General features: G+C 49.8%; 1 long non-coding RNA gene across 2 annotated transcripts in view; it reads right to left on the bottom strand.

Moving 5' to 3' along the window:
* LOC146799692 (uncharacterized) overlaps nt 1-22003 on the bottom strand; it is a 240601-nt gene extending 218598 nt beyond the window's left edge. For both annotated transcript variants that reach the window (XR_014969304.1, XR_014969303.1), the window contains exon 1: nt 21718-22003. This is a non-coding gene — a long non-coding RNA (uncharacterized LOC146799692). The remainder of the gene's footprint in view (nt 1-21717) is intronic.
* Between the last annotated feature and the right edge of the window lie 1291 nt (nt 22004-23294).

Raw genomic sequence — 23294 nt, forward strand, 5'->3', positions numbered from 1 at the left:
TTTCAAACAGGGTCGAAACGCCGTTGACGAGAAAGGTGAATCATTCTCTGACACTTACAATGACCAAGTGTTGATAATTATATTTTTTCATCTTTTATGATCGCCGTTGTAATGATTAATTGAAACCTTTTTATGTTGCACTTTATGTCATTTTCTTTTGTTTAGGTTTAATCACTGGTTTCACTGGGACACCCTTCATAATTATGTACTAAGACTGTTATTTGTTTTGATTATGTATTGTGAGATTGTTTTTAATTTTCAACAACATTTTTTCATTATAAATATAAAAAATGTTTTCTACTAAAATTCCAATGTGTATGGTCAACTTTTCTTTCTGACGTCACGTTTAACCCTCTTTTTAGATTGCTATTTTATGACGTATATTATATCATTGATTATTAACCCACACGAGCCATTGTTCCCTTTTAACAAATCAATACCCAGGCTCTATTTGAGTAAGGTTTCCTTGTCCCTTGGTTAGATTGCGTAGGGTGTCGTAGCAGGAGGAGGAGACGCCGTTGACCTGATTGGACATGGAGAGGGAGGATGCGAGGATCACTCCTAGGTTGCGTGCATGTTTGGTGGGTGTCGGTGATGTTTCCAGAGTGATCGGCCACCAGGAGTCGTCCCAGGCTGAGGGTGTGGGTACGAGGATGAGGACCTCCGTCTTGTCCGAGTTCTGTTTCAGATGGCCGCTCCGCATCCAGTTGGCGATGGCCCTCAGACCCTCGTGGATGTTTGTCTTGGTGGTATGAGGGTCCTTGGTGAGGGAGAGGGTGAGCTGGGTGTCGTCGGCGTAGGAGATGTTTTTGAGGTTGTGGTGGCGGGCCACTTGTGTGAGGGGGGCCATGTGGATGTTGAACAGCGTCAGGCTGAGGGATGATCACTCACCCCTTACACAAGCACACACCCCCGGGGCAGCCAATGGAGTCACACACACTCACAATGGACATGTGACACAACAAGATCAAGCCACAGCCAAAAAAGCATCCTATGCCAAATGCGACATGTCAAAGACCCTGGATAACATTTCAATCAGTCCCCTGCAACATACCCATCCACAGGTGAACATTGATGTGAATGCTAGGCACATACAACTACCTGGAGGAACTGTAGCAACTAGAACATGTATGAAACATGGATGTCGCATGAAACATCATTAACATTGTCTCTCTCTCACACACAGGGCAACGTCATGGATCTCCCCCCAACACTGGGGGGGAACAATCACAGGCCCAGGCTCGGCAGGAAGATGATCCCACCGGCAGCGACAACACTCAGCACTCTGTGGATGCCCCCAACCAACCTGGACCCTCTGGTGCCCAAGCCCCTGCAGCACCTGCGTCAGGTACATCTGTGCCAACCACCACCCCCATTCTTGCCACATCCCAGGAGACACCCAGGAGCCCCGCCCGCACAGAACAACTGAGCCAGTCTGACCTGAAGGGATAAGGTTCTCCGGCCACCCAGGAGGAGGCAGACAACCCTGCAAATGCCATCCCTCAGGGGTCCCGTAGACCCGATGTGCCCACAACAGCAGGCCAGGCTCGTGTGGGCAGGGGTGGTGGGAGTGGAGGCAGGCGGAGGCACCAACCTGACCAGCCAGCTGAGGGAACCGGTATGTCACACATACGCCACATCTTGGACACCAGGGGCATCAGCCAGGTAGTGGCGACCCTCAATGAGATTAAGAACCAGCAGGCCGAGCAACACGCCAGTCAACAACAACACCAAGGACGGATGGAGGCAAGACTGGCTGAGCTCCTGGCGGTGCAAAGGGACATGAGCCATTCACTCCGTCGGATCGCCGACAACATGGGCAACCCTCCCTGTGACACCAGGCGCAGACCAGCACCAGCCACAGGGAGGGAGGAGGAGGAGGAGGATTCGTCCGACGGAGCGTCCCAAACATCGTCAAGGCCTGCATCTGAGGGTCCCCGGAGGAAGGTGGGTCGTCCACGGAAAAGACCGTGAGAGGCAGCGGACCATCCACATCTCATAGGTCACCTGGCCTGGCACCTGGCCTTCATGCGCAACAGCAGCACATCATTCACTGACATCTGCCACATGGACTTGCTTGTCACAGTCTGACAAATGATGACCAACACTGTGGTCTGGACTCTGATGACTTCAAGTGCCAAGGATCCCATCACCCCTGTGAACTTTGGATTCCATGCACACTGTATAGCACCTATTTGTTCACACTAAATAGGCCCCACACCGAGAATAAATCCTAATTTCTTCAATGAAATGTTGCATTCATTTAGCATGAGTACACAACCTACGTGTGGGGAAATGTCAAACTATGCCTGAGTGTTGAACTAACTCCAGCCATCCATACCCTGGAATCTGAGTCTGGTACAGGACACACATGGGTCACAATGTATCATACAATACAGACATGGAGCAGAGTTTGGATGTACTTGCTCCGTAGAGGGCGGGGCAGTAGTTGACACGGCTGGTGTCGTGGGCCTGGGGGATGGTCTGTCTTTCCTTGGAGTGGATCTATCTGTGGATCATGTGTATCATGCAGAGGGTGTTGCACCCTGAGGTACAGATGCTGGTGATTAGCATGGCAAATGTGAGTGACGAATCCATGATGCACACCATCTTGTGTGCGTGGGCACTGGGTGCATGTGCAGGGCTCTTGCGGGTGGGACACAAGCAGTTGACCCAGCTGTAAGGGGACAATCCTCAGATGATTACCTCAGTCCTGTACAAGTCCAGCCTCAGGTGGCGGATGTTCAGCCATTCATCAATGGATCTCATGCCTACTTGAATGTTGGAACTGGCAATGGCTGCGTCTTTGGTGAGGGTGACGAGCACCTGGCTGTCAATGGCATAAGAGCTGATGATGAGGTGCTGTGCGCATGTAATACCAGAGAGGGGGACCTGGACACATTGAAGATTGACACGCTGAGATGATACCTGGGCCATGTGCCAGATGATGCCACTATACGACATGCTGAAGGCTTGAGTCCCACTCCCATGGCCTTGCTGGTGAACGGAGCCGGTGGGGAGTAGGAGGGACATGACCTGGTTGGTGTGACAGGGCCTGGAAGGCGGGGCAGCGCTGTGTAGGCAGTTGGAGTTGCACACTCATCATGCAAAGGTATCGTGTGTGCGCCTAGGGTATGCCGGAGAGCAGGCGGTAGATATTCGGATGGACAATGCTTGGAGGGTAGCTGCAACATCAGACTGTAGTGTGATGTGGGTCATGCAAGGACATGAGGGTCGTGCAATGTGCACGTTGCATGCGCTGACGGTCCAGCCTTTGGCACCGCGTGGCCGCAACAGTGGCACAGACAAGCTGATGACAGCCAAATGAATGGGTGGTGGGAGGAAGGGAGGAGCATCTTTGTGTTGCCGAATACGGAAACTTTGTGGGCCCTTGCTGCAGGGGCCGCAGCAGCAGGCAGCATGTCCTGGAAACTATGCCACAAGTTGCACACAAAGACAAGAATGTCAGAAAGGACAACTGCAACAGGCGTATGTAAAGGAAGGAGTGTCGGGTCCCCATGGCACACCCAGAGACAATGGATGCACAATCACCAAAGATGACTGATACAGGATCAGAAAACTGAAGGCCGAGCTGCGAACAGGATACACACCCTCAGCAGGTGTTGACGGCCCGTTGTGGTCACCAACATGCCCAAATACATACACAACCATGGACATCATGCACAATAGAGATCCTAATACATGTAGAACAGCATGCATGTTGCTAAACTACACATAGACTCATGCACAATCTTTGACAACTATGCCAGAGGTGCCACATGCAAAGTGGCAAGAGACCTGCATTGACAGAGATGAGGCACCTTGGAGGGTGAGAAACACCTTTATTACTCAGGTTCACATCTAGGGAAATGCATCAATATGAACAGACTCACAGGTCATTAGGCTGAACATATGGGACCTATACTGGACACCCCCTTCACAACACAGATGCTGTAAATCCATTGAACTGGCACACAAGTGAAGGGTGTGAGCCAAACACCCCCTGCTGCACACGGAGGGTCTGCAATTCCCCATTGATCCTCTCATGGGGATGTCCCACACTATGTCCACCCGTAGCATCCCGTATGTTTCAGAGGGAAGTTGTACACACATTGATGCCTTCATCAGAATCCACAAACCATTAGAGATGACTGTCACGAAGGTAGACTATCAATTCATGGGAGTCATGCTACATGTCATGTGCCCCATGGTGAGTCGACATGTATGTATAGTAACACAACATGCACAGGAGCAGTGCCCACACATTCCAAACACCTACCAACACCAAAATGCCTTGCAGCAATCCTTAACCAAAAAGACTTTTCACCATGTCTGTGCATGGGACGCTGATTCAGCACACGTTGCAATACTCATGAGGAATAGCGGGAGGCCAAGGATGACACGAGCAGACAGCATGCGCACCTACCTGGGGATGACAGACACACAAGAAGTCAGGGAAAAGATTGTCATCCGCATGCATGGTCATTTACTGTACAGGAATAAGTGTGTCAACATGCTATTTTTAAATTGAGTGTCTAAGCTAAAATGTGTGGAAGAACATCATCCCTCGAGTGACACATCTGAACACATCTCTAAGTCACTTAGCATACAGTCAGCTGGACATACACATTGCAACACATGCCACACAAGGGTCCAAGCGTGCACACTCAGACCCATGGACTCACCATTATGAGAAGAAGTTGCGTATGAGCTGACTCCGGATGTCGTCGTCCTCCTCCTCCTCCTCCTCCTCCTCACTTGCCACGTGACCAAGCCCTTCATCCTCCACGGGTGGATGTTCCTGCTCATCCGGATCCAGGATGAGTGGCACAGCCTTCCCCAATGCCATGTTGTGCAGCATGCAGCACACGAAGAAGATTTTGCAGACCTTCACCGGTGCATATGGGAGGGACCCGCCTGTCTTGTGAAGGCACCGGAATCGGCTCTTCAGGAGGCCAAAAGTCCTCTCGATAACTCGCCTGGTCTGCCCATGTGCGTTGTTGTAACGGTGATCTGCCGCTGTTCTGGGGTTGCAGAGGGGTGTCATCAGCCATGGCATGTTGGGATAGCCAGAGTCCCCTACATGGAAACATCATGTAAAGAAGTGGGTCAGGAGATGCCGTAAGATACAAAGATAGCGCTAAACAAAGGACAAACAGAGTGTACCCACCAACAAGACATGCTCATTCTTTGTGCAGCCACAGCATCATTTGTGGCACCCTGCTACGCCTCATGATGTAGGTATCGTGTGCTGACCCTGGAAAACGTGCACAGACAAGGGAAATCAGCATGTTAGCAAGACACACCACAAGGGCATTTATCGAGTGGTAATGTTTACGGTTGCGATAGGTGACCTCCTGTGCCTGTGGTGGTACAAAAGCCACATGTGTCCCATCAATGGACCCAATGACATGGGGCATCCCTCCCAGGGCATAGAAACCACCCTTGACACCTGTCAACTCCTCAGGAGTCGGAAAATGGATGAATTCATCCAGGTGCTCCAACATGGCTTCTAAAACATCATGCAGGACACGGCTGAACATGGTCTGTGACATGCCACCCACATCAGCTATGGTGAATTGAAACGTACCGGTGGCAAAAAAATGTAGGGCTGCCATCACCTTCATCTTGGGGGTCAGCGCAGTCGGATACCTGTGTCGCGGTTGGAGGTGTGGTTCCAGCTTTGCGGTCAAGTTCTCAATCAACTGTTGCGAGAAGCGGTAACGTCTTATGCAGTCACGTTCCCTCATGGCACCCAAGTCTGGCATTGGTCGGGGGAGAGGTGGTGCCCTGCAGAAAATTGGAAGGAATAACGAAGAGTGAGTACATAACAACATCAATGTCAATGAACTGAGCACATGCTCAACTGCTACTACACATCTGCTAAATATAGAGTCTGGTCTGTGCAATACATCAAGGACACATATCCCAGCCAGCTACACCCGTTGATTGTCAAGTTCTACATGACATGCCCCGAAACTAGCTGTTGGCCAGTGTAAGTGAACAGCCAGAGACATCACAGGAGTGACATACATCCACATATCTGCATTTGAAGGATGTCATCTCATACAGACAGCTGGTGGCAAGCTAGACGCACAGGTCACATGTCATTGAAAATGAACAGTTCACACACATTGCGATGAAGGGGTACACGTGAAAAACGAAAACACAGACATGGATATGGCGCAGATATGTCCTCATGTCAAAAAACCATCTTCGAAGCATCCAGACACACGTAACGTGTGAATCCACATGTGGCATGGTGTGCGTATATGTGTGCCATGCCCATCTACACACAGACACATGTTGGATGCAGCAACAGCAGATGCAGTTGACGGAACACCAACAGCAAGCTCATGGGAACACATGACACACACAGGACATAGTCACATCGGGGCACGCTGGTACTTAGATGTCAGGTGTTAGTGTCCCTGTCCCTGGCATCAGGGGACAGTTGCGGGTGTTGGTGACTGTGCCATACCAGTGATGCAGTGCTTGACACGTTTGTACTACATGCACACATGTGCAGAGTGGGAAGGGGAAGTGTGCCACATACTGCCCCATCACACATGACATGTGTACACAGGTCATCACACATCTATTGTGCTAAAACATGAGGAGACATGTGCCATATCACTGCCTGACACACCTAGGCCCTGCACATGAAGGACTGCAATGATAATGACTTGATGTACAGCCGTGCACGAGTCTGACACCTCCATTCCTTTCGTGTGCGCCTCCTATCACCAGTGTAAGCTGTGAAACGCCCCGTACACACGCTCTGAGGGCGTGTGAACGGTCCGTATCATTATATTGGTGTTGCCACGGGAGTACGGGTGTGTGTACGGACCGTACACATGTATGTCTACTACCAGTGTGTACAGGTACATGTACTACGGTCGTACACGTACGTCTACGACCAGTGTGTACAAGTACGTGTACACACTGGTAGTACACCTAGGTGTACACACTGGTCGTACACGTACGTGTACGCCTAGTGTGTACACGTACGTGTACACACTGGTTGTACACGTATGTGTACACACTGGTCGTATTACACGTACCTGTACATACGTGTACGACCAGTGTGTACACAGTGTACACACTGGGCGTACACGTACGTGTACGACCGTAGTACACGTACGTGTACACACTGGTCGTACACACGTGTACACACTGGTCGTACACGTACATGTACACACTGGCCGTACACGGACGTGTATGACCGTAGTACACGTACGTGTACACACTGGTCGTACACATACGTGTACACACTGTGTACGACCGTAGTACACGTACGTGCACACACTGGTCGTACACGTACGTGTACGCCCAGTGTGTACACGTCCGTGTACGACCAGTGTGTACAAGTACGTGTACACACTGGTCGTACACATACGTGTCAAACGCACTGTGCAACTGGTGCCGTAGGGGTACGTGTGAAATGCACCGTACCTGTGTGTGGATTTCTAAATTACATAGGGACACATGAGGGACAAGTATTAGGGCCTAAATGCATGCTGGTTGTCATGGATACCGAGTTTCCAGTTCAAATTTTTCCATCAGGTGGCCTGTAAAAGTCAGTTGGCAACTAAATGCAATGTTGCAAAGTGGTTGTTGACTTCACATGATGCTCAAATTTTGAACCATGCAAAGGCACTCACTGGTGTATGTTTAAAGGGATTGGAGGAAACGTAGGATGCAAATGAGTCTGACCAATCACTCTGTACTCCTGTAAATGAAACAGCCCAGCAAGGCAGATATAAGTCAGCCTGAACCCATGAGAGGGCACTTGCCTGCACAACCTTTCATTCAACACCACTGCTGCTGCCTGTGCTTCCTCTGGAACCATGTCAAGGTCTGTGGAGAGGGCCCAGCATTTCACACAAGAGGAGAATGAGGCATTGCTAGATGTCATCCTCCCACAGTACCCCAGCCTGTATGGGAGACCAGGGGAGCAGGTGAGTGCTGACTCCACTAGCTTTGACTGTGCACCTTTTTTGTGACTGTCACTTCTGGCATTTTGTCCAGGTGTGACAGACATGCAATGTTGTTTAGTGTGGGTCTCAGGGGTGGGAACGGCTTATGTCTCTCATGCAGAGCATGATGTAGTTCATGTGTGCACTCCTCACTTGCATTGTGCTTACTGTGACATTCACTGCATAGTGCATGGCACATTCAGCCTTCCCAATCCTTTGGGCCATTTTTGTTCTATAGTCCTGAGGTGATTCAGTGCCCCCCTCGGTGTGACAGGTGACTGTACCCACAGATGTGTGTGAGTTGAGTGGAGCTGTGGTGAGAGTGTCCAAATGATGTGTACGCCCCCTGGACATGTGTGTGAATGTTCCTTGTCATGTGGGTGAGTGTCTATGTGGAGTGTTGCACCACAGCTGCATGGAGGAGGCAACAGCTCCAGCCATCTGATGTGAGAAGTAAGCCGTGCGGAGTGTCTGACTTGCTGAGCTAGCACCACACTTGTGACACCCCACAGGCAAGTGGCACATGTGCAGAGTGAGGTTTGTATCCGCTGTTGCTAATGGCAGGTGATTGATCTGTGCCTGTGTGTGTCGGTGTACTCTGCTGAGGTTGCGTCAGTGACCTGGGGCATGTAACTGCTTGGAGGTGCTGTCCATCAGCCTGGTGTTGCATGTGATGCAGTGTGTGCCATGACTAGGGAGTGTGTTGCACCCCTCATGCCACGTGTGTACTTTCAATGCCATGTAGTGAATTGGGGCTTCCACAGAGGCTAATGTCCCTATGACAAAGGTTCTATTTGTTGCCAGCATACTATGCCCTGTTCAACATATCAAAGATGTTCAAATGTGTGTCTCTGTGACATGGAGCAGGTGTAGTGATGTTGTCTCACTTTGTCATCCTCACAGGTAACTGCCTACGAGAAGGGGAAGATCTGGAAGCGGGCCGTCAGGGCCGTGAGATCGGTGGAGGGTCGCTGTCGGCGCCTAGCCCAAGTGAGGAAACGCTGGCAGGACATCCGGTGCTGGACCCGGAGGATCACCCGGTGCCAGCTGAAGGACTCACCTCCACGAAAGCACGGCAGGCGCCGACGCCTGACCCACCAGATGAAGCGTGTCCTGTCGGTGGTCTTCCCTGACTTGGATAGGCAGTTACAGGAGTTGCAGCAGCAGGAAGGGGGTAGGTACATGTGTGTTTGTTGTGTGTCACCAGCTTTTGGAAGTGCTCAGTCGCCTGGATACACTGTGAGGGTTAATATGTGCAGTGCATATCCTGTTCCCCAAAGTCAACCGGTGCTGTTCTTCCTCCCTTCCCCTCCTTGACATGTGTTCCCTGGTCTGTGTGTAATCACTATTGCACATGGTCATCTAGGCTGCCAGTTAATCCAGGTGCACATTGCTTTCTGCATCATGTGGGCGGGGGGGACTGAGACATGTGTTGTTACCTTGCCTGTGCCCTGTCCAGTCATTTGGGGGTCCATATTAGTTGGCACTGATGCAGAGTCTCAACATAGGAGTGAGAGTTTTCAAATGAACAGACTTGCAGCATGCATGACCAATGTTGTGGCCTCAGACATGATGTGCATGAGTGGGAGATATGCATAGTGCCGGGACGGTAGCTCATGTTACAGTCAGATCATTCCAGGACCATGGAGCAGTGTGCCCACTACAGTCCCCTAAGACACCCTTGCCTCGGAATCATGTGTGTCATCCAACACTGTGCCTATTCTCTGTGTGTTCAGCATAGGTTGGCCTCTGTGGCATTGTTCCCTGGCCTCATTTCTATTTATCTAAAGTGTGCTACATGTGCCCATTGTACAGGCTGACCCCATTTGGCTTGTGCATTCTCACACTGGGCAGTGCCTGTGTGTCTATGTACAACTATCTGTTGATGGTTGTTTGTCACAAATATGTGTTGGCAGCCTCACAAGGTGATGTGGAGTACATTTAGGAATTCTTGATGCACATTTTAGTAAACCCAGATTAAGAGGTGTAACTTCTTGATCTGTCTCAATCACATTGTCTCAGGTATGGTGGGTTTGTGCGGGCAAGGCCTACATGTCCAAACCGTATGTCTCCTTGCCAGGTCTGACCTGTGTGTGATAATTGTCTGGACAGACACTCAACATGCAGTGACCCAGTTATGTTGTGCAGGGTTTAATGTTTGTGCTTTGCAGCATGTGTCAAAAGTTAAAATACATGGTTCATGCTCATCCATTTTTGCCACCAGTGTGTGGTTGAGATGCTACGTAGTTTGGTCTGTGTGTGCTGACATCTGTGTGGACATTCTTGGTTCCCATGAGGGTGTCTCCTCAGTGCAGGTGCTCCTTATCCCGACACAATTGCAGGCCCATTAGCTAATGCATTGTCCTGTGTTTGGACATGTGTGCCACCCCACATGACAGGCAGTGGGTCAGATGTGTTGCCAACTGTGTCATCATGGTACGGATGGTCATGTGACAGGTGGCATGATTCAAGTTGTTAGTCAAGAAGTATTGTACCTTGGCACTCACTACACTTGTCAACATGTCTCAATTTTTCATATGCTTGACTTTGATGTTTTGTTGTGAAGGACAATAATGTGCCTGCATGACAGATGTCTCCCAAGGAAGTGCAAAAGAAAGTGCCTTTACACTTTCCGGGGACACGCTGGCACATTTTAAAGAAAGGCACAGTTCGATTACCACTTGTTTTCTGATTATACATATCCATGTTCCCACAGTGTGTTTGCATTTGGGTAAGTCCTTGGTTGTTGCTGATACCAACTTACGAGTGTCAAGTCATCCAGACCACCGTGGTGCCATGTATATGTACTTACTGATACCCCATTTCTTCTTTACAGTGACTTATTTAAATTCGGCTTGCAGCTCATACAATGACTGTGTAAATGTAGTTTTGTGTGCACCTCCTTGTGTGACTTCTGTTATACAGGCACATGTGTGTTCTGTTCACAAAGTGGCACATTCACACATTCTAAACATGTACATTGTGTAAAGTGTTGTGAGTCTCAAGGGATCGCAATATTTTTCGTTTGGGTTTCAAAAGTACTCACAGGTCTCTGAGTGTGGGGACACCTTCCGCATTGAGGTCTGTTATTTGGCCTTGGGTGCACCAATACTGTTTCGTTCACAGTGAACAAGAGGTGGCATGCCTTCATAGTCTTGCTGTGCTCAACTGTTCCCAGACACTAGCTTCTCAGTATAATTTGATATCAAGTTATTTGCTGTTGTGTCATAATCTCCATTGTTTCCAAGTGGCATGGTGGGTCAACCAACTGGGGATTGCAGGGTTACATATGTGCGGAGTATTCTAGATGTTACTCATGATGCATTTCCTGATATGCACTGTGCCATTTTTTGTTTGGACTCATGTGTCAGATGTATACAGGTGACTGATTATTTTATGTATCTTCACCTTGCCCACAGCATCATCGGAGGACACCGAGGGAGACACCTGCACGGACCTGGAGGAGGGATCCAGCACCGCTGCCACCACTGCTGGCGAGTCTGCGGGAGCAAGTGGCACGGAGGGCGAGGGGAGTCAGGCGGAGGACCTGTCTAGTGGCAACACTGACTACGACGCTGACGGGTCCGAGGCTGAACTCCTCGAGGGGGCGGAGGCTGCTACAACACCTGGCAGCAGCACTACATCTGTCACCGCCCCCTCCATTCCCATCACCGCCCTTCCAGTTGCTCCGGTCCCTTCTGTCCGTGCAAGGCAACACCGTGTCTCCTTTGTGCCAGGCTCCACACCCCCTGCCCCTGTCCCCCCTGCTGCCCTCAGTGCAGAGTCTGTGGACATTCTGCGGCAGTTGTAGGTTGGCCAGACATCGATGCTGAATGTCCTCCATGGCCACACCAGACTGATGACACAGATGGTGTCGTACATGGAGGGCATGTCATCAGCGATGTCTGACCAACGGATGTTGCTGAGGTCCATGGACTCTTCACTGACGGCAGCAGTGAGTCTCCAGCAGCGCTTCGTCCCCCCTACCCCTGCACCATCCACACTTCCCACTCCCATGCCTGTCCAAAGCACACCCAGACATTCCCAAGCACGCACCCCACCAGACACAGGCAGCACACCAACACGTAAGGGCAAGCGCACACTTCCTCGCACGCACACTCAGGGGGATGAAGGCACACCCACTGGGTCTGGGGCACACAGGCATACACGCAGCCACAGTCCGAGTCCGCATGCCGCACTACCCAGTCCCTCCAATGGCACTCCCCTCGGCTCCCCTACCACACACTCTGACAAGGAGGCCTACTTGGCTGTGCTGGGCCTCAGCCCCTCTGGCTCACCAGCCCGCAAACGGGAACGGCACTCCACGGGTAGGGGAGTTGAGTCCCCCTCCCTGTCCACCCCATCCCCCAGTATTGCTGCACCCCATCCCTCCGACCCCCCCCCCCTCCTTTGAGCCTGTGTTTTCTTCGGGTGCAGGGGATACGCTGGACGACCTGGCAGCAGTGTGCAGCGCCGAGCTGACCTCCACCTTTGGCGCTGCCCCACCCCCTGTGGTGGAGGCGTCCGTCCCTGCACCCACCACACCTACCCTTACACCTCTTGTCTCTGCGGTGCCTGGTCCTTCCCCACATGATGCCCCCCCCCCAGTCGACGAACCTGAGGGTTCTAATGTGCAGGCAAGCTAGGGGAGACGCGTGGCCATGTGTCCCCCCCAAGGACTTCTGACCTGGACTGGCCATGTGCCTTTGTAAATAGTGTCCTTTTATGATTTTGATTTTAATGCTGAATAAAGCATTTTCTTTTCACTTTGAACACTATTGCATTTTAGGAATTGATGTGGGTGCTGATGCTCCAGGAGTTGGGGTTGTGGTAATGTGTTATGTTTCAGGGTAATGTTGTAGTCTGATTCTCATGGGGTGGACCATGGTATCTGCGTGCCATCACAAGGTCTCTGCGAAGAATCTTTGGTCGTGTGTGCTATTTGTGTTTGGAGACATTGTCCCAAGGAGTGTTCCTTCCTCTGTGGCACCTGACATCTTCCCTGCAGGGAGTTGCACAATTGTTGTGCTGACCTCTGTCTACATTTCCTTTGTTGGTGACGGATCCCTTCAACTATGGCCATGCCTGCTCAGCAATGTCTCCGGCTGCATCGTCTGTGCCATCCTTGCTAGTCACTGTACTTGTATATTGAGTATGTTGTAATGCCTTAATGGCGAAATTCTCAATTTTCCGCACTCTGCATGTGTGTTATCCCAGCCTAGCACACAATTGGTACTTGTTCTGCAGGGTATTTGGGCACCTGACTCACAATTGTGGGCATTGTATCTGTGGGAACTCCACCCTATTCCTTCCATGAGAGGCAACATTTTGGTGGCTGTCCCAGCACCTGTACATTCCTATCAGTCTTGGGATGTGCGTGACAGTGTGTGTTCCCTTTGGCTCTCTTAGTTTAGTAGGCATTGACATGACTATACAGTCTTGTGGCATGATCTCTGTGTGTGTATTGTGCTGCATCCGCCAGGGGTGGGTATGCATGTGTCATTTGTCCTCACACCCACATGTGGTGTGCCATGCAGGTGGGGGAAAGACATCCATCCTCATGGGAGTGGGACACTGCTGTCAGTGATGTGTTGTTATGGCACTATCAACATAGTAGAACATTAGGGATGCGTACATACACCCATGGAGTTGTGGTCATCTGATCATGATGTACACACCCCCATGTCTCTGTCCACTGCTGGGAGTGATAAGCACCCACCCCTCACATGTCTCTGTCCACTGCTGGGAGTGATAGGCACCCACCCCTCACATGTCTCTGTCCACTGCTGGGGGTGATAGGCACCCACCCCCATGTCTCTGTCCACTGCTGGGAGTGATAGGCACCCACCGCTCACATGTCTCTGTCCACTGATGGGAGTGATAGGCACCCACCCCTCACATGTCTCTGTCCACTGATGGGAGTGATCTGCACCCACCCCTCACATGTTACTGTCCACTGCTGGGAGTGATAGGCACCCACCCCTCATATGTCTCTGTCCACTGCTGGGAGTGATAGGCACCCACCCCTCACATGTCTCTGTCCACTGCTGGGAGTGATAGGCACCCACCCCATGTCTCTGTCCACTGCTGGGAGTGATAGGCACCCACACCTCACATGTCTTTGTCCACTGCTGGGACTCCTAGGCAGACACCCACCCACCCACCCGCACCCTTGGTGCTGTACACTGTTGTCCTGGCCATGAACACACCCCAATATACTGGTTATATGCTGCACCAGGCCCTAAGCCAACATTCGTGGCGTGTGTACGCCTTGTATCACAAATGTACTGGTGCCCTAGGGGTAGGGTGATGCGGTCCGTACCCCTGCATTCATAGGTTGGGTACGATCCATACCACGTGCACCCCTACATCACCACTACAATGGTGGTACGGGCCGTACCCACGCTTTGAGGCCGTGGGTACGGCCCGTACCACCATTGTAGTGGTGATGTAGGGGTACGCGTGGTACGGGCCGTACACACGCTCTGAGGGCGTGGGTACGGCCCGTACCACCATTGTAGTGGTGATGTAGGTGTACGCGTCGTACCCACACCCTCCGAGCGTGTGTACGGCCCGTACCACGCGTACCCCTACATCACCACTACAATGGTGGTACGGGCAGTACCCACGCCCTCAGAGCGTGTGTACGGCCCATACCAAGTGTACCTCTACATCACCACTACAATGGTGGTACGGGCCGTACCCACGCCCTCCGAGCGTGTGCACGGCCCGTACCACGCATACCCCTACATGACCACTACAATGGTGGTACGGGCCGTACCCACGCCCTCAAAGCGTGGGTACAGCCCGTACCACCATTGTAGTGGTGATGTAGGTGTACGCGCCATACCCACGCCCTCAGAGCATGTGTACGGCCCGTACCACGCGTACCCCTACATCACCACTACAATGGTGGTACGGGCCGTACCCACCCCCTCAGAGCGTGTGTACGGCCCATACCAAGCGTACCCCTACATCACCACTACAATGGTGGTACGGGCCGTACCCACGCCCTCCGAGCATGTGCACGGCCCGTACCATGCGTACCCCTAAATCACCACTACAATGGTGGTACGGGCCGTACCCACGCCCTCCGAGCGTGTGTATGGCCCGTACCACGCGTACCCCTACATCACCACTACAATGGTGGTACGGGCCGTACCCACGCCCTCCGAGCGTGTGTATGGCCCGTACCACGCGTACCCCTACATCACCACTACAATGGTGGTACGGGCAGTACCCACGCCCTCAGAGCGTGTGTACGGCTCATACCAAGCGTACCCCTACATCACCACTACAATGGTGGTACGGGCCATACCCACGCCCTCCGAGCGTGTGCACGGCCCGTACCACGCATACCCCTACATCACCACTACAATGGTGGTACGGGCCGTACCCACGCCCTCAAAGCGTGGGTACAGCCCGTACCACCATTGTAGTGGTGATGTAGGTGTACGTGCCGTACCCACGCCCTCAGAGCGTGTGTACGGCCCGTGCCACACGTACCCCTACATCACCACTACAATGGTGGTACGGGCCGTACCCACGCCCTCAGAGCGTGTGTTCGGCCCATACCACGCGTACCCCTACATCACCACTACAATGGTGGTACGGGCCGTACCCATGCCCTCCGAGCGTGTGTTCGGCCCGTACCACGCGTACCCCTACATCACCACTACAATGGTGGTATGGGCCGTACCCACGCCCTCAAAGCGTGGGTACGGCCCGTACCACCATTGTAGTGGTGATGTAGGTGTACGCACCGTACCCACGCCCTCAGAGCATGTGTACGGCCCGTACCACGCGTACCCCTACATCACCACTACAATGGTGGTACGGGCCATACCCACGCCCTCAGAGCGTGGGTACGGGCCGTACCACCATTGTAGTGGTGATGTAGGGGTACGCGTGGTACGGGCCGTACACACGCTCTGAGGGCGTGGGTACGGTCCGTACCACCATTGTAGTGGTGACGGGTACGCGTGCGCGGGGATTGGTGGACACGCCCCCCGAAGTGACCAGACCCTGGAGGTAATGTATAGACAGTATATGGTATTTTTAAAATTAGGTAGAGGTTATGTTTCCTGCCCCTCACCCCCCCCTTTGCCCCTGGGTGTTGTGCTGACCTTCTGCGGCGTGCGCGGCGTTTTTGGTGCACCAGGTCGTAGGCTAGGAGGGCCGGGATGACACGTAGGATGGGGTCCATGGCTGTCCGTCGCGTACCGCTGCTCCTTCTTCACGTCGTCCTCAATTTCCCGGGAGATTTTGTCTGCCGTAAAAAATGATCCGTGCGGAGTGACGTAGGCACGAATCGTACTTGCTGGTCCGTAGAACGCTGCCTGACTCCGTCCGGACGTCACGTACGCGATGTCCCGGATCGGAATTGTGGGTATTTTTTAGCCGCACGTAGGTTTTTACGAATAGTACGGAAATGGTATTTCTGTACGAATCGTACTTGCTGCTTTGTAAGGAGGATTACCCGGGTACGAGTCGTATGGAGAATACGCTCCGTACGACCATTCATATCCGGGTTTTACAGGATCGGAATCGGCACCTTTGTGTTTGTTTTTCTCAAATGAAAAGTAAAAGAAACAAATGTCAAATACTTCGGGAAATCTTTTTCACGCTGGAAATTTCATTCATTTTTCCTTGAGAGACATTTTTTTTCCTGATAATTCTCATATTAAAAATGTCTCTGCTATTATTTTAGTTTCTTGTACCATATTCCTCATGTTCCTGTTCTCTACCTCATACTCGCAGTTTCCAATTCCTTACCTCTTAGGTTGTTCCTCTGTTCCTGGCATCATTTTCACAGAACCCAGGTATTGGCTTATTGAGGGGAAGAAACAGAAAGTGGTCAAATGCCGAAACCATGTGTAGGTTTACTTAAATTGTGGCTTTCTCTCACATTTAGCCCACTTCTACCTGCTCCAAACTTTGACAGATGTTGGAATTAAGGCATACAGAGAACAAGCACATTTCCCATTATTTTCCTGTTACTGTTTTTTTTTTTTTAATTTAGAGCGAGTTTGTTGTAAAATGAACAACCAACTTAACACGAAAGGGACTTGTAAATATAAAATTGATCTCACATTCACTGTACTGCTAGTTGACCAGTAAGAATGGTTAATTACGTTGTGCAGGATTTTCGTTCAGGTTATGGTATGTTAAAAGATGGCCATAGATGGGTCAAAGCTAAAAATCAGTTTATTGAGTCCACAACATTGGTCCTTACAGGTCAATAGTATACATCAACACAACTGGTCTTCGTGCTTGCTCCAGTCACTTGTACCTTTAAATCCTGGCATCCAGAGGAGCCACCCAACATTCACCGGACCCTGATCAATGGTTGATGGATGCACCCCTCAGACACACCATGCCCTCTTCTAGTGTAGCCATACACTGGACACATCTCTCCATTGGCCACCTTCCAATGGCCCTGGCGGTACCACTCAAGCTGTAGCCTAAGGCACATCGCACCCTTCCAGATCAGTAGTCACTGGCCTGCCTGATTCAAGCCCTCTGCCCGCCTACCTAAGACCCACTTAAGGCAGCAATACGCAGGTGTTCTCCCTGTGTTTCTAACCTAAGCAACACTGAGACTGGGATGCAAGCACTGGGATAGTTCCCACCAGGTTGGTGCCCCTGAAGGCTGGGGCAGAGTCGTTCACAAAATCAATTGTGCATTTTCTATGTGACGTATCTCAGACTCTGCCTGAAGCCCTACTGCCCTTCCATGCAGAGAGCCCTACTATAGGCTTTGTGATCCCGCCAAGGCAAAGCCTGTCTTTTGCAGCGCAGTCGAAAGAGAAGGAACTTGGACACCAGACCGGCTTTGCTATCAATAATTCTATCTTGTTTACTTCGGGGAAAATGCAGTAACTTCACGGCTACAGAGCATGTAATGCTGGCGGCACTCACAGATCCTCGCCCTGGAGACCGCGCGAGGATGCCTCCGACAGAAGCTAAACACTATAACTTCTCCCTCCTCACAAGAAACAAATTGGAGGAAGGACAACAATGCAAATAACAGAACATAAGAAGAAATACAATGGTTGAAAATATAAGACACAAATTCATGACAAAATATTATCATTGAGCTTGGAAGGTAACCTTCTTTGCCGGGTACCTAAAACTCCAGTCTGTAAAGAAGCATCAACAGCCGTCGCCACAGCCCATCACGCTGACTGACGTGAGGTTAGACACCGAGAAGCAACAGTTTTCCCAGTGCTACTTTCACCAACCGGAGATGGTACACCAGATGTGAGATCATGTAACCAGTTGGTCCAGTCAGAATTTTCAACTTCCTGTTTGGACAACATGAGCAAAGAGGTAACTTGTGCATCAGAAAGATGCACAAGGTATCGTTTATTCCACCACCCTCCACAGGCAAGTAGCGCTGAACCTTTGCTCACATCAGTGACCTGAACAGGAGCGGAAAATTTAGACAAGCCCTTAGCAATCTTTTTTGGGGTTTTGATAAGAACCCAATCATTAACTTTCAGTTCCACATTGTTAAAGCTTTTCCCAGAATCATGCATAGATTTCATGAGACTCAGCTTTTGTAACACATGAAGAACAAGACCTTTGTCAACATGGTTATGCTTGTCGTGTTTGTTTTGCAACCAATTCGGACACAAATTGGTGTGTGCATTTCTACCCCTTAACAGAGTAAATGGCGGGACATCTGTGGTGCAATGAGGTGAAATATTATAAGACCACAATTTGGCCTCAACAAAATCTTGAACATCCTGACCAGAAGACAGAGCTTCTTGAATTGCGTCCTTAACTAACCTATTAGCCCTTTCAACCAATCCATTGGAGGCTGGAGAATACAAAGCAACCTTGTAATGACTGACATTAGGGCTTGCTAAAAATGTGCACATCTTATGGGAGACAAAATGAGTACCATTGTCAGTTGCAAAAACCTTCTTCAAGAACATGATGGCATTATCGGTACTGGCTGCTTTGCAAAACATATGATAAATCCGTTTGGAATGATAGTCAACCATCAAAATGAGGAACCTGAGATCAAGGGGCAAAATATCATAGGGCCCAGAAAAATCGAAACCAACCTTGTTCCAAGGTCTGTCGGGAAAGGGAACAGTATGCAAGGGTGTATTCATCAATTTCCATTTCTTATCAGACAACAAGCATTCTGTGCATGTATCAATACAAAATTTGACCTGAGATTCTAAAGATGGCCACCAATAATACAACTTAATCAGTTGAGAGGTTTTGGTAACACCTAAATGACCATGGTGTGCAGATTTAATGATGTCTTCCCTGAGACTTGTCGGAGAAACAAATTAATCGTGCCGCATGACCATGCCATTGACGAGGGACAATTCTGATGCCAACATGGCAAAAGCTCTCAACTCACCAGAAAGTTTTCTGTTCTCCGGCCATCCCTTAACTATGTACTCCATAACCTGTTCAATAATTTTATCTTTACTGTAAGCTTCCATCCATAACTGCTCAGTGATGATGGGGCATTCTTTGATGGCATCTAAAGCTGCCACAACACACTCTGTGTCCTCAAAATCCTCAACCTCAGAGTCATCATGAAAGGCCATGCGTGAGAGACAATCTGCCCTGAAATTCTTACCACTTGAAATATGCTTAATAGAAATGTGAAACTCTTGTAACTTTGAAAGCAACCTAACCAGTCGAGCTGAAGCATTACCAAGCGCCGTACCATTAGGTATATGTGTAAGGGGTTTGTGATCAGTACAAAGTTTGAATTCACGTCCCCAAATGTAATTCTTGAATTTGTCAATCGTCCAAAAACACGCGAGTGCCTCACATTCAATGATACTGTAGTGTGTCTCGGCTGGCATTAGCATTCTTGAAGAAAAAGCTATTGTGTGTTCCTTCCAGATACCCATTGACCTAGGACTGCACCTAAGCCCATGAGACTAGCCTCCACCATGATGAAACATTTGGAACCATCTTGAAAAGGATGTAAAGCAGGCGCCTCCATAATCAATTTTTTCACTTGATCAAATGAAGATGAGACTTTATCGGACCAGACAAATTTTGAACCCTTATGAAGAAGGTCACGCAATGGTTCAACAGTTTGAGCAGAACCTTTAACAAAGCGAGCGTAATATTCTGCTAATCCCAAAAATGCCTGAAGGGTATCTTTATCTTTGGGAGGAGCAGAATGATTGATGGCTTTAATGAGAGACAACTTAGGTTTGATGCCCTCCGGGGACAAAGTGTGACCCAAGTAATCTAATTTTTGAGTGCCAAATTGACATTTGTCAGTCCTAATGGCCATGCCTGCTTCATCCAATTTACTCAAAACTCTAGACAAATTGTTCAAGTATGTTTCCCAATTATCTGCAAACACCAGGATATCATCTTGATAGGCCTGGACCCCCGGCATGTTTTAAACAATCATTGGCATAGCCAATAGGTCTCGCTTTTGGGACCTTATAAGTATTTAGTTATGCAGCACAATATCCTTGGTGCAACAACATCAATGGCTAAACACTTATAAGGTCCCAAAGGCGAGACCTATTGGCTATGCCAATGCTTGTTATGCAAAGGCATGATGTTTAAAGCACGCTGTACCTGACTAAATCACAATTGTAACCGTGTTTTTGTGACACTGTCCGGGACCTTTTTTGTTGTGTTTGACAATGGTTCAGTCCCCGTCCTAACACTCAAGTTAGCCCGTTCATTCTTGTACGCCTTTGTTGCTCCTGTAAAAGCAACTGTGAATGTTTATAAAAGCTGAAGTTTGAGTCTCAGATTCCAGCGGAAAAATACGATTACACATGGTGTCCGGGACAGAAAAATTTAGGAGCTGAGCTGAATCGCTTCCATCTTTTTACAGTTGCCTTTACAGAAGATCAAGGACACAGTAATGTGACTGCAACAACCAGTGGTGACCGCGGGTACCAGCAGGACCTTGGAGTGAAAGTAAAACTTTTAAGGCTGCTCACATTTGGAGTTTACAGAAGGAAAAGGAAATACAGAAATATGCGCCCAAAACCATGCGGTGTCTGCAGCGCTTTCAAGCAACATATCATAGCGTAGGAAGTGGGGAGCGGTAAGCAGCTAGGACGGTGCGGCAAGCAACATCATGTATTCTTATGGAGTGCTATAAAATGCAAATATTGGAAAAGAACTACAGAAAGTGTCTAGCCAGTTACAGTTTGGGGGAGCCGTGGGGAAATGAACACATCGGGTATCCTCTAGTGTTGGGATCTGAGAATCAAACTGCAGTTTTTCTAAACACTTACAGTTGCTTTTACGGGGGCACACTATTACACATGGTGTCAGGGTCACAATAATATAGGAGTCTAGCTGAATAGTTTCCATATTTTACAGTTGCCTTTACATAAGCTCACGGAGCAACACAAACGTGGCCAAGATAACAAGGGGCAGCCGTGGTTGCCAGCAGGACTTTGGAGTAAAAGTACATTTGTTGAGGCTGCTCACATTATGATTAACAATAGCACAAGGAAACATGGGAATATGTCTACAGCACTTTCAAACAACAGCATGTGGGAGGCTGAGTATGGGAGGGACATAGTGGCAAGCAACTACAGGTAATGCATCTTAATCTCAAAGGTAGCCTTACACTTAGGAAGCCTCAATGCTCACATAAACTTGCCAACGACAATGAGAGAGGGCTGAGCGTGCAAAGCCTTCCCTATGGGCTGCTGTAAAATTGGCGGCCATAGCAGGGAAGACTTAAGTGGCATAAACAAAGTTAGATACTCACTTTGAGCTGGGCACAACATGGCACCTCCGTAGTTAGCCTGAAATAGGAAGCTGGGAAACCAATGCTGCACAGACCATGCTGAGAGATTCTCCACAAAACACAGCAAAGTCCGGGGCTAGATCCATTCAGCAGTGGTCTTGGCGAGATATTCCACTGTCCCCACACCCCCACGGAGCATTCATGAGGACGGCAGTCTGTAAACACTAACAGACAACATGCACTCACTTTGTTAAATGCGCAATGTGAGACAAGTCTTAAAGCGGCCGCGAGACGCGCTCTGTGGTGGTGCACGCGCTTGCAAGAAGCAGGCCGAAGTGGATGCCTGCTTGTGCCCCAGGGGGACTCCTGGGTGCGAGTGGTGCACGCGCACTTGCGAGATCGCGGGCTGTAAGAGTGCCTGTCTCTTCTGACAGAGTTTCGAAAGCTGAAGGAAAGGGAAACAACTGTGAGCCAGACACTGTTCTCAAAAACTCTTCAGCGCCAGGAAGCCTGGGTTAAAGAGCAAATACGATAGACTCGGGAGCACTGCCCTTTAAAGCCCAGCTCCTCTGCATACAGAGCCCCTACAGTGCCAAAGCTACAGCTACACTCTCTTAGTAAATATGCCAAAAATATCATAAAATAAACAGTTTTAAAAAAAAGAAAACAGTAAAAAGTAACATTTCGACATGACACAGAAATGTAGAAAGATCACTTGTAAAATAAACACATACTAATGCACACTTCAGGAATAAATAAATTAGTTTACCCATCCAACTTAATTTAGTTCCACCCTGTTGAAGAGAGTCAATCTCGTGAGTGCGCTATGGATGTGACTGAAAGCAGATGGTCTGGGATCAAAGTTCACACAGAACATAAAGGGACGGGGTAGGAACATGATTACTATTGATTCTGATGTTGAAGACTACCATTGCGCCCCTTCTTGGTTTGAGCAATGAAAGGTAAGAAGGGATGGGGGCTCGAGTCCGGCACTTTCACTCTGGGTGCTATGCGTGTTTCCCCGACACAAAAAAAGAAACCCATCCTCTGTTTATTGCCACAGCTGTTTAAGTCAATGGAGGGGGCAGGAACAAAGGCAACATGAACAATGGGCAGCGTTTGGAGCAGAGCTCCAAAGACAAGCAGCAGGAAGCGAAGCAAATGAGCCGCGGCAAAAGAAAACAAGCTGGCATGCTGCTGCTTTAATAATTTAGATTTTCAATAAAGAAATGGTTTGGCGAGCCTCGCTATAAGTAAAACAAGACAAGCCCGGCGGAGCGTGGCGCGCGCGCTTGGCGGGGGAGCGCATTCCAGGCGGGGGAGCGGACCCTTTGAAGTGCGATGCCAAACGGATTGCATGGCGGCACGATGCGTGTGATTGTGCGCGTGCTCGCCATGCAATCCGCTTTTGCGAGCACTTTTGGGAGCCCCTTACAATAGTCTCGCTTTGCAATCGCTTATGCGATAGCGAGACCTAAAAAGATTATCCATTATCTCCTGGAAAGCACTGGCCGCGGAGGCCAGGCCAAAAGGTAGGCTGAGATATTTGTATACCCCGAAAGGTGTGACAAATGTCGTGAATTCTTGGGAATCCTCTT

The sequence above is a fragment of the Triturus cristatus genome, chromosome 9 (genome assembly GCF_964204655.1).
Source record: "Triturus cristatus chromosome 9, aTriCri1.1, whole genome shotgun sequence".
Lineage (NCBI taxonomy): Eukaryota > Metazoa > Chordata > Amphibia > Caudata > Salamandridae > Triturus > Triturus cristatus.